Genomic DNA, 10,815 nt, shown 5'->3' on the forward strand with positions numbered 1-10,815 from the left:
GTGGCCGCCATAATAGTCTTTCATATGATCCTCTAAACCAAGCTTTCCCACACTCTGGCCCCCCAGATGTTGCTGAACTTAGCCTATCTAGAATCATGCGAGTTGTAGTTCAGCAACATCTGGAGGGCCGAAGTTTGGGGAAGCCTGCTCTAGACTGTAAGCTCGTTTGAGCAGGGTCCTCTTTATCATATTGTTCCTGTAAGTTTTTGCAATTGTCTCATTTATTGTTGAATCTCCCTGTCCAATAATATTGTAAAAGCGCTATGGAATTTGTTGGAGCTACATAAATGCCAATAATAAAAATAATAATATGAGAACTGTAAATGTTCCTTCTGTATGACATATTTGTGTACTTTTAATGTGCCCTTTCAAACGAAAGTCGCATTAGCTAGGTTCTGTCATGATCCAGAATATTTATCTTCTAGACTGTATATGTGTTGACATACTCTATGCTTCAAAATTATTTTCTAAAGCCTAATGCCTCATTAAACATGTGCAACCTTTTGCAATACATTTTTGGGAATACAGGTTTATATTCTTAATACGTTAGTGCTTCTTTAAGTACTATTTGCCACTGGCATCACTAGCAGGCAAATATTTAAAAAACATCAGCAGAGCAAGGGTTAATTATGTGGCTGCTGGTCAGTGCTTGCTAGAAAGCCGCCACTTAAAAAAGTAATAATAAAATTGAAAAAACCCATGGTGGTCAGAAAGGCACTCATATTACTGTAAGGGAGGTTTAAAACATTCCTATGTCCGACATATCTACTAAGTTATTAAAACTAATAATTGGGGACAGAATGAATCAAAGGGAGGTGCGATGACGTGACGACATGCTAACGCATCGGGAGGAGGGGTCTGAGGGACTGACGGACCGGCGGACGTATGTAGCTGCGTGGTAACGGCATTTGTGTCGAAGGGACAATGGTGAGATAGTGGAGCTCACAAGAAACCTGCAAAGATGCTCCCGTTGTGCTGAACGCTCCTGGAGGAAGTCTCGTACCCAATCAGACTTTCTCCATTATAGATTCATATTGTGTTCATACAGTGCAGCCCTTGCCCTTGCCAAACAGTCCTATTTTTCCTCTCTCATTAGTTCATGTTCCCGCAACCCCAGGCGTCTCTTTGACACCTTTAATTCTCTTCTTCGCCCTGCTGTGGCCACCCCCAAAACTAACCTTACTTCTGATAACTTTGCATGTTACTTCACTGACAAGATTGAACAGCTAAGGAAAGAATTCTCCCATCCTTGCCTTTCTGTTTCTCAATCACACATAGATCATGCATTTCCTACCCTTCAGACATTCTCCCCAGCTACTGACCAAGAGGTGGCTGCTCTTCTTTGCTCCTCTCGCCCCACCACTTGCCCGCTCGATCCTGTCCCATCTCACCTTATCAGATCTCTCTCCACTTGTCTCGTGCCTTCTCTAACACACATCTTCAACTGCTCGCTCTCTTCTGGCATCGTCCCTGCTGACCTTAAACATGCCACTGTAGTACCTATACTAAAAAAACCATCCCTCGACTCATCCACCCTCTCTAACTACCGTCCCATATCCCTGCTCCCTTTTTCCTCAAAGCTTCTGGAAAGGCTTGTCTTTACCCGTGTGTCTCATTTCCTCAATTCCAACTCTCTCCTTGACCCCCTTCAATCTGGCTTCTGCCCTCTCCACTCTACAGAGACTGCCCTTATCAAAGTCACTAACGACCTAATCGCAGCTAAATCCAAAGGCCACTACTCCATACTAATTCTTCTTGACCTCTCAGCGGCCTTTGACACCGTTGATCATGCTCTCCTTCTTCAAACTCTTCAATCACTTGGCCTCTGTGACTCTGTCCTCTCGTGGTTTTCCTCTTATATCTCCCAACGCTCATTCAGTGTCTCCTTTTCTAATGATACCTCCTCCCCTCGCCCTGTCTCGGTTGGAGTTCCCCAAGGCTCCGTCCTTGGTCCCCTTCTATTTTCTCTTTATACTGCCTCTCTTGGCAAACTTATTACCTCTTTTGTATTCCACTACCACCTGTACACTGATGACACCCAGCTATATCTCTCCTCCCCGGACCTCTCCCCTGCCGTCCTGCAACGTGTCACTGCTTGCCTTTCTTCCATCTCTGACTGGATGTCCTCCCACTTTCTGAAACTCAATCTCTCAAAAACTGAGCTCCTTGTCTTTCCTCCTCCTAATACTGATCCTCCTCTTTCACTCTCCCTTCAAGTTTGTGGTACCAACATCAGTCCATCCTTGCAAGCGCGCTGTCTTGGCATCATACTTGACTCTGGTCTCACCTTTGAGCCTCACATCCAGCATGTTGCCAAATCCTGTAGATTCCATCTTAAAAACATAGCCCGCATCCGCCCCTTTCTTGCACCAGATACTACCAAGGAGCTTGTCCATGCTCTGGTAATCTCCCGCATGGATTACTGTAACCCTCTCCTGATTGGTCTTCCCAAAAGCCGTACTGCACCCCTACAGTCCGTAATGAACGCTGCTGCTAGACTGATTTTCCTCTCTAGTCGTTTCTCTCACACCTCACCCCTCTGCCAGTCCTTACATTGGCTTCCTGTATGCTATAGGAGTCAATTCAAGGTACTAACTCACACCTATAAAGCACTGAACAACTCTAGCCCCTCTTATATCTCCTCACAGATCCATAGGTATGTCCCTTCTCGGTCTCTCCGCTCTGCCCGTGACCACCTCCTGTCCGTTGTCCGCACTCGTACGGCCAACTCGCGCTTGCAGGACTTCTCGCGGGCGGCTCCCTTCCTATGGAATAGCCTGCCTACTGCCATCAGACTCTCCCCTAGTCTTGCATCTTTTAAGAAGTGCCTTAAAACTCATCTCTTTAGGAAAGCATATGGCCTCCAAGACTAACCCTTACCTCACTGTCAGGGTACCTGTGGTCTCTACCTCCGAAAGAGGTAGAGACTTAGCTGTTCCTCCATCCAGACGGTCTGATGGCTCCCTTCCCCGCGGTCTATCCGGTCATGCAAGGCCGGCCGCGAGGGAGTGACTGCCTTTTACAGCATCTAGGCAGGAAGTTGTCATCAGGACACTCCCCCGGAACGACCTGTCAGTCAATTGCTGCAGGACCAATCAGGACGCCTCGGAGGCGTGGTTACTGCTCTGAACAGGGTATTTAACAGAGCTTCTTTCACTAGCTCATTGCCCTGTCGTGGTTCTAGCTTGTTCTAGTCACTCAGTGCTTGTGTATTCTCTTATCCCTTTTGGTTTTGACCCGGCTTGTTTACCTTACTCTGCTTATCTCTGTTACCCTTGATTCGGCTTGTCTCTCGCTTACCTGTCTTCTGTTACCCTCGACCTCGGCTTGTCTTTGACCATTCTATACTGTACTACTTATGTTAGTCCGGCCATTCTAAGGTCCGGTATACGTATCTGGCTACTGTTTGTACTCTGCGTGTTGGATCCCTGTCCCGATCCTGACACTCACATACCTGTCTCTTGCCCTCTCCTAAAGGGCAGTCCACCTTATTTGATTGCAAATTCCTGTCCTAATGTGTTTTACACCCACCTCCTATAGAATGTAAGCTCGATCGAGCAGGGTCCTCTTCAACCTATTGTTCCTGTAAGTTTATTTGTAATTGTCCTATCTATAGTTAAATCCCTTCTCATAATATTGTAAAGCGCTACGGAATCTGTTGGCGCTATATAAATTGCAATAATAATAATAATAATAATAACAAGAACAAGTTCAGAGCACTGAGGAAAGATCCCCACCTTGGAAAGCCAAGAGTGAGAAAATCGAGGAGATTATTGTCAAACTAAAAGCTAGTGAAAGTAATGTGCAGCATCAGGAGTTCCAGCTTGGAATAAAAGGGTCTGAAGGATTACAGACCAAAAGAAGGTGTAAATAGTCAAGCTTATGAGAGTATGGTAAGGTACCATTATAAGAATACAAAGTTTTATCTGCCATAAATCTGCATATATATATCCAAATAATATCTGCCAAATACTTCCTGTATGTTGTGGAGGGGAAACAAAGTGGCTGATAAGCTGATAAAGCTGCCAAAGCTGTGGTAACGCACAAATACTCTGCTTTTACACTGTTCTAAATCAATTCTAATCAATCTGAAAACCTGTGACTAGTGTAACGGACCGTTTCAGCATAAAAGGGAATAAATTCCGTTTAGGCGATAATCCCCTTTTTACAGAAAGGCACAGCTACTGCAGAACATCAAAACTCACGAATTGGATATAGGCGAATACATCAAACTCCCGAACTGTATACCAGGGAATAAGATAGCACTCTCAGCTGGAACCTCACGAATAGCTGCTAGCAGATGAATAGGAAAAGCAGACATCAGCTTACACTCCTAGCAATCAATCTCCAACAGCATACAGTGAATCCCCCCAAGAACGAGACAAGGCTCCGTGTTGAAGGTCAAGCAGTGGTCTGAGGTGCTGGCACACCCAGCCTGGTTTTTATTACAAGTGAACACATACAGGCCACACCCAGGGGGAGGCATAAAATAACCAATAGTATCACGGGTGCAACCCACACATCCCCTCCCCTTAGTGTGACACATAATCCCATTATACATACAGTTAAAACATACTTTTTACCCAACTTTCATAACTCTAAAACCATACATCACATTCACATAAAAATCCATATCCACAATCAATCCATTCAGGGGAACAACATATTAAAAATTGGCATGAATCAGACCAGGGGTTCAAAAGTTAGTAAAGTATCTTTTAAAACCCCTGGCAGCATGGCAAAAAAACATCCCCACAATGCATCCTGGTTTCATCCCTTCTGCCCTGGAGATAATTGGAGAAGTAATCCAATTATCCAGGACTAGAGGCAGACTCCATTAACCACATGGTTGCAAAACAACATAAAACACTTTAAAATACATAAAGTCACATTTTACACATAACACACAGACATTTCACATATCCCCAGATAGCTCAGGTCTGAGTGCACATTATTAGGTGAATGGCACTCAGACCAACCGAATACAGTTTAATCGCCATAGAGCCAAAGTCTTTAATCACACGAATAGGCTCCATGGCATAGCTATCTGGGTTACCACAGCTCACACAGGGCAAGTACCAAATGACCCCACTGTATTTAAAGGGCCAGAATGAGTGACATACACTCTGGTATGGCCGAATACTGTTTTTAAAGGGCCCAATCTCCCAGGGCCATAGTCCAAAGGCAGCAGGCGGGCAGCCAGGCTTCTCCAATGCAATGTGGCGAGATTGCTCTCGTCACATCTCTCCCCTTTTCCAAACAGACTAACAGGGTATCTGACCTCCTGCCGGTCAGTGCCCTTGTTAGTCCAGCAGCCCACCCACAAAACAGAGACAGCAGTACAGCCCACCCACAATAACTGGTTACTACACCTGGGTAGAGGAGAAATTTGTCCATGTCCAGGTGCCTCACCATGGCTGTGTGGGGGACTGGTAGTCTGCCTTGGTGGGTTGCTGAGTGGGCAGAGACCAGCGGTACTCTGCCCTGATGCCAGCACTACCACGGGAGTAGTCTGGTTGAAGCCTGGTTGCTGGAGACCGACTGTCTCCCCTTTAGCTGCACTGCTCTGCTGCTGGAGACCGACTGTCTTCCCTTTAGTTACACAGCTCTGCTGCTGGAGACTGACTGTCTCCCCTTTGGCTAAACAGCCCTGTCGTGGGGGGGCAGGACCGACCATCCCTACCCCCTGTGTGGTAAGTGCAGAGACCACGGTCCCATCTGCACCGGTGGGGGGCTTACAGTCTCCCCCTGGTACCTTAAGCTGCCGCTGGGGAGAGGGGGTAACAGGCTCCTCTCCCAATAGAACACTCTGCCGCTGGGGAAAGGAGACTGGGCTCTCTATTCCCTGCACATTACAGATCCGCCGCTGGGGAGAGGTGGTAGCAAGCTCCTCTCCCATACATAATATCCGCCTTTGTGGAGGGAGACCGACTGTCTCTCCTCCCAATACAGTGTCCTGCTGCTGGGGAAAGGAGACTGGGCTCTCTATTCCCTGCTGGACACTCTGCCCCTGGGGAAAGGAGACTGGGCTCTCTATTCCCTGCACATCAATGACCCGCTGCTGGGGAGAGGTGGTAGCAAGCTCCTCTCCCATACATACTTCCATCATCTGTGGAGGGAGACCGACTGTCTCTTCTCTCAATACAGTGGCCTGCTGCTGGGGAAAGGAGACTGGGCTCTCTATTCCCTGCTGGACACTCTGCCGCTGGGGAAAGGAGACGGGGCTCTCTATTCCCTGCTGGATACTCTGCCGCTGGGGAAAGGAGACTGGGCTCTCTATTCCCCAAAATTCACGCTGCTGCTGGGGGGTAGGACCAACTACCTCTGCCCCCTGTAACTCAGCCTGCCGCTGGGGAGGGAGGACGCTGCTCTCCTCTCCCTGCATTTCACACTGCCTTCCCGGCATATCACTCTGCTGCTGGGGGGTAGGACCAACTACCTCTGCCCCCTGTAACTCAGCCTGCCGCTGGGGAGGGAGGACGCTGCTCTCCTCTCCCTGCATTTCACACTGCCTTCCCGGCATATCACTCTGCTGCTGGGGGGTGGGACCAACTACCTCTGCCCCCTGTAACTCAGCCTGCCACTGGGGAATGGAGACTGGGCTCCCAATTCCCTGCAGGACCGGTGGAGAGACCTCGGTCCCATCTCTACCGGCCACCTGGGGTTCTTCCCAGTAAATCTCCACAATATCTTCCCAGCGGAATGGGTCTGGATCTGGGTCTGTCACCTTATTGTCCTGCTGAGCCTTCCCAATGGAGTGGAAGAGATCTCGGTAGTCCTGCTCCAGTTCCCACTCCATGTTTGCTAGGTGAGCCAGGTCTTGCTCTACCTCATGGGGGTCATCCCACTCATGCCTAGCCTCCCTCTCATAGAAAATATCCTGAAGTCTGGTTTACGCAGGGCTCCCGAAGCCAGGCTCTGCAAAGGACTCCCATAACAAGCCAGGACCATCAAACTCCTCTCCCTCTGGCTTGTCATGTTCGGCTGTCCAGGGTATATACTGTGCCATATACCACCAGAGCGCCTGGTAGGCATCCTCCAGCCACAGCTCCTGCCATACCCGGTGCTCGAGCTCCTTTACCCATTGCTCCAGAGGCTGCTCTCCCAGGAAGGGGATCCGCAGTGCCAGTCGTGTCTGCCATCGCTGCTCTTCACTGGGGAGACTCTTGCCCCGCTGGTACTGTACGTTATCCAGGGCCTGGTACCAAATGCCTTTCCTCAATGCATCTCGGTCATCTATGTCACCCTCATCGTACTCCACTGCTGGTTCCATCCTGGTGCTGTCAGGGTCGCTGTAGTGAGACATGCGTTGCCCTCAAATTGTACAATCCAAAGAACTGGTGTCTCCTGTAGCTGTCCTTCTGGCTGTAGGAACGATCCCGCCGCTTGCCACCAATTGTAACGGACCGTTTCAGCATAAAAGGGAATAAATTCCGTTTAGGCGATAATCCCCTTTTTACAGGAAGGCACAGCTACTGCAGAACATCAAAACTCACGAATTGGATATAGGTGAATACATCAAACTCCCGAACTGTATACCAGGGAATAAGATAGCACTCTCAGCTGGAACCTCACGAATAGCTGCTAGCAGATGAATAGGAAAAGCAGACATCAGCTTACACTCCTAGCAATCAATCTCCAACAGCATACAGTGAATCCCCCCAAGAACGAGACAAGGCTCCGTGTTGAAGGTCAAGCAGTGGTCTGAGGTGCTGGCACACCCAGCCTGGTTTTTATTACAAGTGAACACATACAGGCCACACCCAGGGGGAGGCATAAAATAACCAATAGTATCACGGGTGCAACCCACACATCCCCTCCCCTTAGTGTGACACATAATCCCATTATACATACAGTTAAAACATACTTTTTACCCAACTTTCATAACTCTAAAACCATACATCACATTCACATAAAAATCCATATCCACAATCAATCCATTCAGGGGAACAACATATTAAAAATTGGCATGAATCAGACCAGGGGTTCAAAAGTTAGTAAAGTATCTTTTAAAACCCCTGGCAGCATGGCAAAAAAACATCCCCACAATGCATCCTGGTTTCATCCCTTCTGCCCTGGAGATAATTGGAGAAGTAATCCAATTATCCAGGACTAGAGGCAGACTCCATTAACCACATGGTTGCAAAACAACATAAAACACTTTAAAATACATAAAGTCACATTTTACACATAACACACAGACAATTCACATATCCCCAGATAGCTCAGGTCTGAGTGCACATTATTAGGTGAATGGCACTCAGACCAACCGAATACAGTTTAATCGCCATAGAGCCAAAGTCTTTAATCACACGAATAGGCTCCATGGCATAGCTATCTGGGTTACCACAGCTCACACAGGGCAAGTACCAAATGACCCCACTGTATTTAAAGGGCCAGAATGAGTGACATACACTCTGGTATGGCCGAATACTGTTTTTAAAGGGCCCAATCTCCCAGGGCCATAGTCCAAAGGCAGCAGGCGGGCAGCCAGGCTTCTCCAATGCAATGTGGCGAGATTGCTCTCGTCACAACTAGCGAAATGCTGACAAATATGAAATAAATAAAAACATCTAAATAATAGCTTGAAACAGATATAGTATCAATACGATGTGGGAGAAGAAAGTGGGGAGTACCAGCTGAATAGGATTTGGAAATTGCTGGAGAGTTCTTGTAGCAGAAAAAGGAAGAAAGGAAAAGAAAAAGGGGAAAAAGAGATTTAAAAAGGGCATCCAAAGACAGCCTGCTCACTAAGCCAAGATACTCTCTTACATACTGACACTTATTGCTAAGTTACTGTTACACGCTTGTCAACACACAACATAAAAAATGTGTAACTACTAATGCCATATTACTGATACAAATGTTATGCCGTCTACTCAAATGCCATACTAAGTTTATTATACCTGTTATTATTCTGCTTGCGACGGCTGTTGTGGCTGAGTAAGCTTACTGTTATTGCATGCACAACAAAAATAAAGAATTTAAAAAAGGGCATCGAGCCTAAACAGTGAAAAAGATGGCTACTGCAACAATATCAAATAAAAAAGAATTAAAAAGGCATAACAAACAAGATAAAGGTGTATCATCCTTTTTCTCTCCCCAACAAAACAAACAAGGAGCAGATAACACGATATTAGAAGAATCATTAACGATGGACACGAGAAATTCTATGTTCAATCTACAAAAAATAATTAAACTCAATTTTAAAATCAAGTTAACATTTAAAATAATAGCGCATCTCAACTAAAACAAGAAGAAATTGGGATAAATATTATAAAGATGGAAGAAAAAGACAGTTAAAGAAGCACAAGAAAACATGGAAATGGAAATGAAATCATTGGAACTGAAAATAAATCTAATGGAAAATAGACACAGAATAAAAAACATCTCGACAGAACGACAGAAGAAAACATGTTATAATTGTTTTTTTATTTCCCTCTTTAGTTTGTCATAAGCAGGATATTGCTTTGCTGCAGAGGGATATGGATAGATTGGGCACTAAAATGGCAGATTAAATTTATTGTAGAGAAATGCAAAGTTATGCACTTCGGGCTCAAGAATGCACAAGCAACTTACACCCTAAATGGTAGTGAATTAGGGATAACCACACACGAGAAGGATTTAGGAATTGTTATAGACAACAAATTAGGCAGCAATATGCAATGTTAATCTGCAGTTGCTAAGGCCAGTAAGGTTTTGTCATGTATAAATAGGGGCATAAATTCTCAGGATGAAAATATAATTTTGCCTTTTTATAAATCGCTGGTAAGACCACAACTTGAATATGCTGTGCAATTTTGGGCATATGTTCTAAAGAGGGATATCATGACACTAGAAAAAAGTACAGAGACGAGCTACAAAATTTGATAAAAGGAATGGCATTTTAGTTACAAAGAAAGGTTAAAAAATTTAGTTTGGAAAAACGGCGCCTCAGAGGGGATATGATAACATTATACAAATATATATATTATATATATATATATTTGTGTAAGGGGTAAATAGCCGTATATGGAGTAAGGATCCAGCATAAGCATAGGATAGTATAAAGGGAGCAAGTCGGTTGTGGTGTGCCGAGACCGACGATACGTTAGGCCTGTAAATAAAGAGCGCCCACCAAGGAGTAACAAAGTAAAGTAAATGGAAAGAAAAGAGAAAGTGTTGAAATGAGGAGTGGGTGGGAGGGTCATTCTGATGCTGACCTCAAGCAATATGAGTCAGGTAAGGGGTGTCCCTTATATAAGGGAGTGAATTAATTTAAGCCCCTCCCACAAATACAGGCCAAACGGCCTTAATACTTGTGTAATTGGCAAATAGCCGTATATGGAGTAAGGATCCAGCATAAGCGTACGATAGTATAAAGGGAGCAAGTCGGTTGTGGTGTGCCGAGACCGACGATACGGTAGGCCTGTAAATAAAGAGGGCAAAAATGAATAATCAAAGATTTAATACAGTCAACAAATATATACAAATTAACCAGACATTTCCTTAAATGCATTACAGTATTTAATTCCTGGAAGGATTTTGAAATTAGGAATCTACGACCGAAAGTGGACACCATTTGTTGTGAGTAGGATAGTATGCTATCTCTACTGTTGGTGCGTGTTGACTCGTTTCGGAATGTGGTAGAGCCAATAGGTAATGATATATGTGTTTATATAAGTGGGTTTGTTGAAGACAATGATCTGTCTGAGTGGTGGTGATGGTAGTTGATTCTCTGGCCTGAGAAAGGCATAGAAGGCAATGTACATGGCTGGTAATGGCCGACTTGGTAGTATAATTGAATGGTTGTAGATCTAATAGGTCTGATAAGGA

Source organism: Pelobates fuscus, chromosome 5, assembly GCF_036172605.1.
Source record: "Pelobates fuscus isolate aPelFus1 chromosome 5, aPelFus1.pri, whole genome shotgun sequence".
Lineage (NCBI taxonomy): Eukaryota > Metazoa > Chordata > Amphibia > Anura > Pelobatidae > Pelobates > Pelobates fuscus.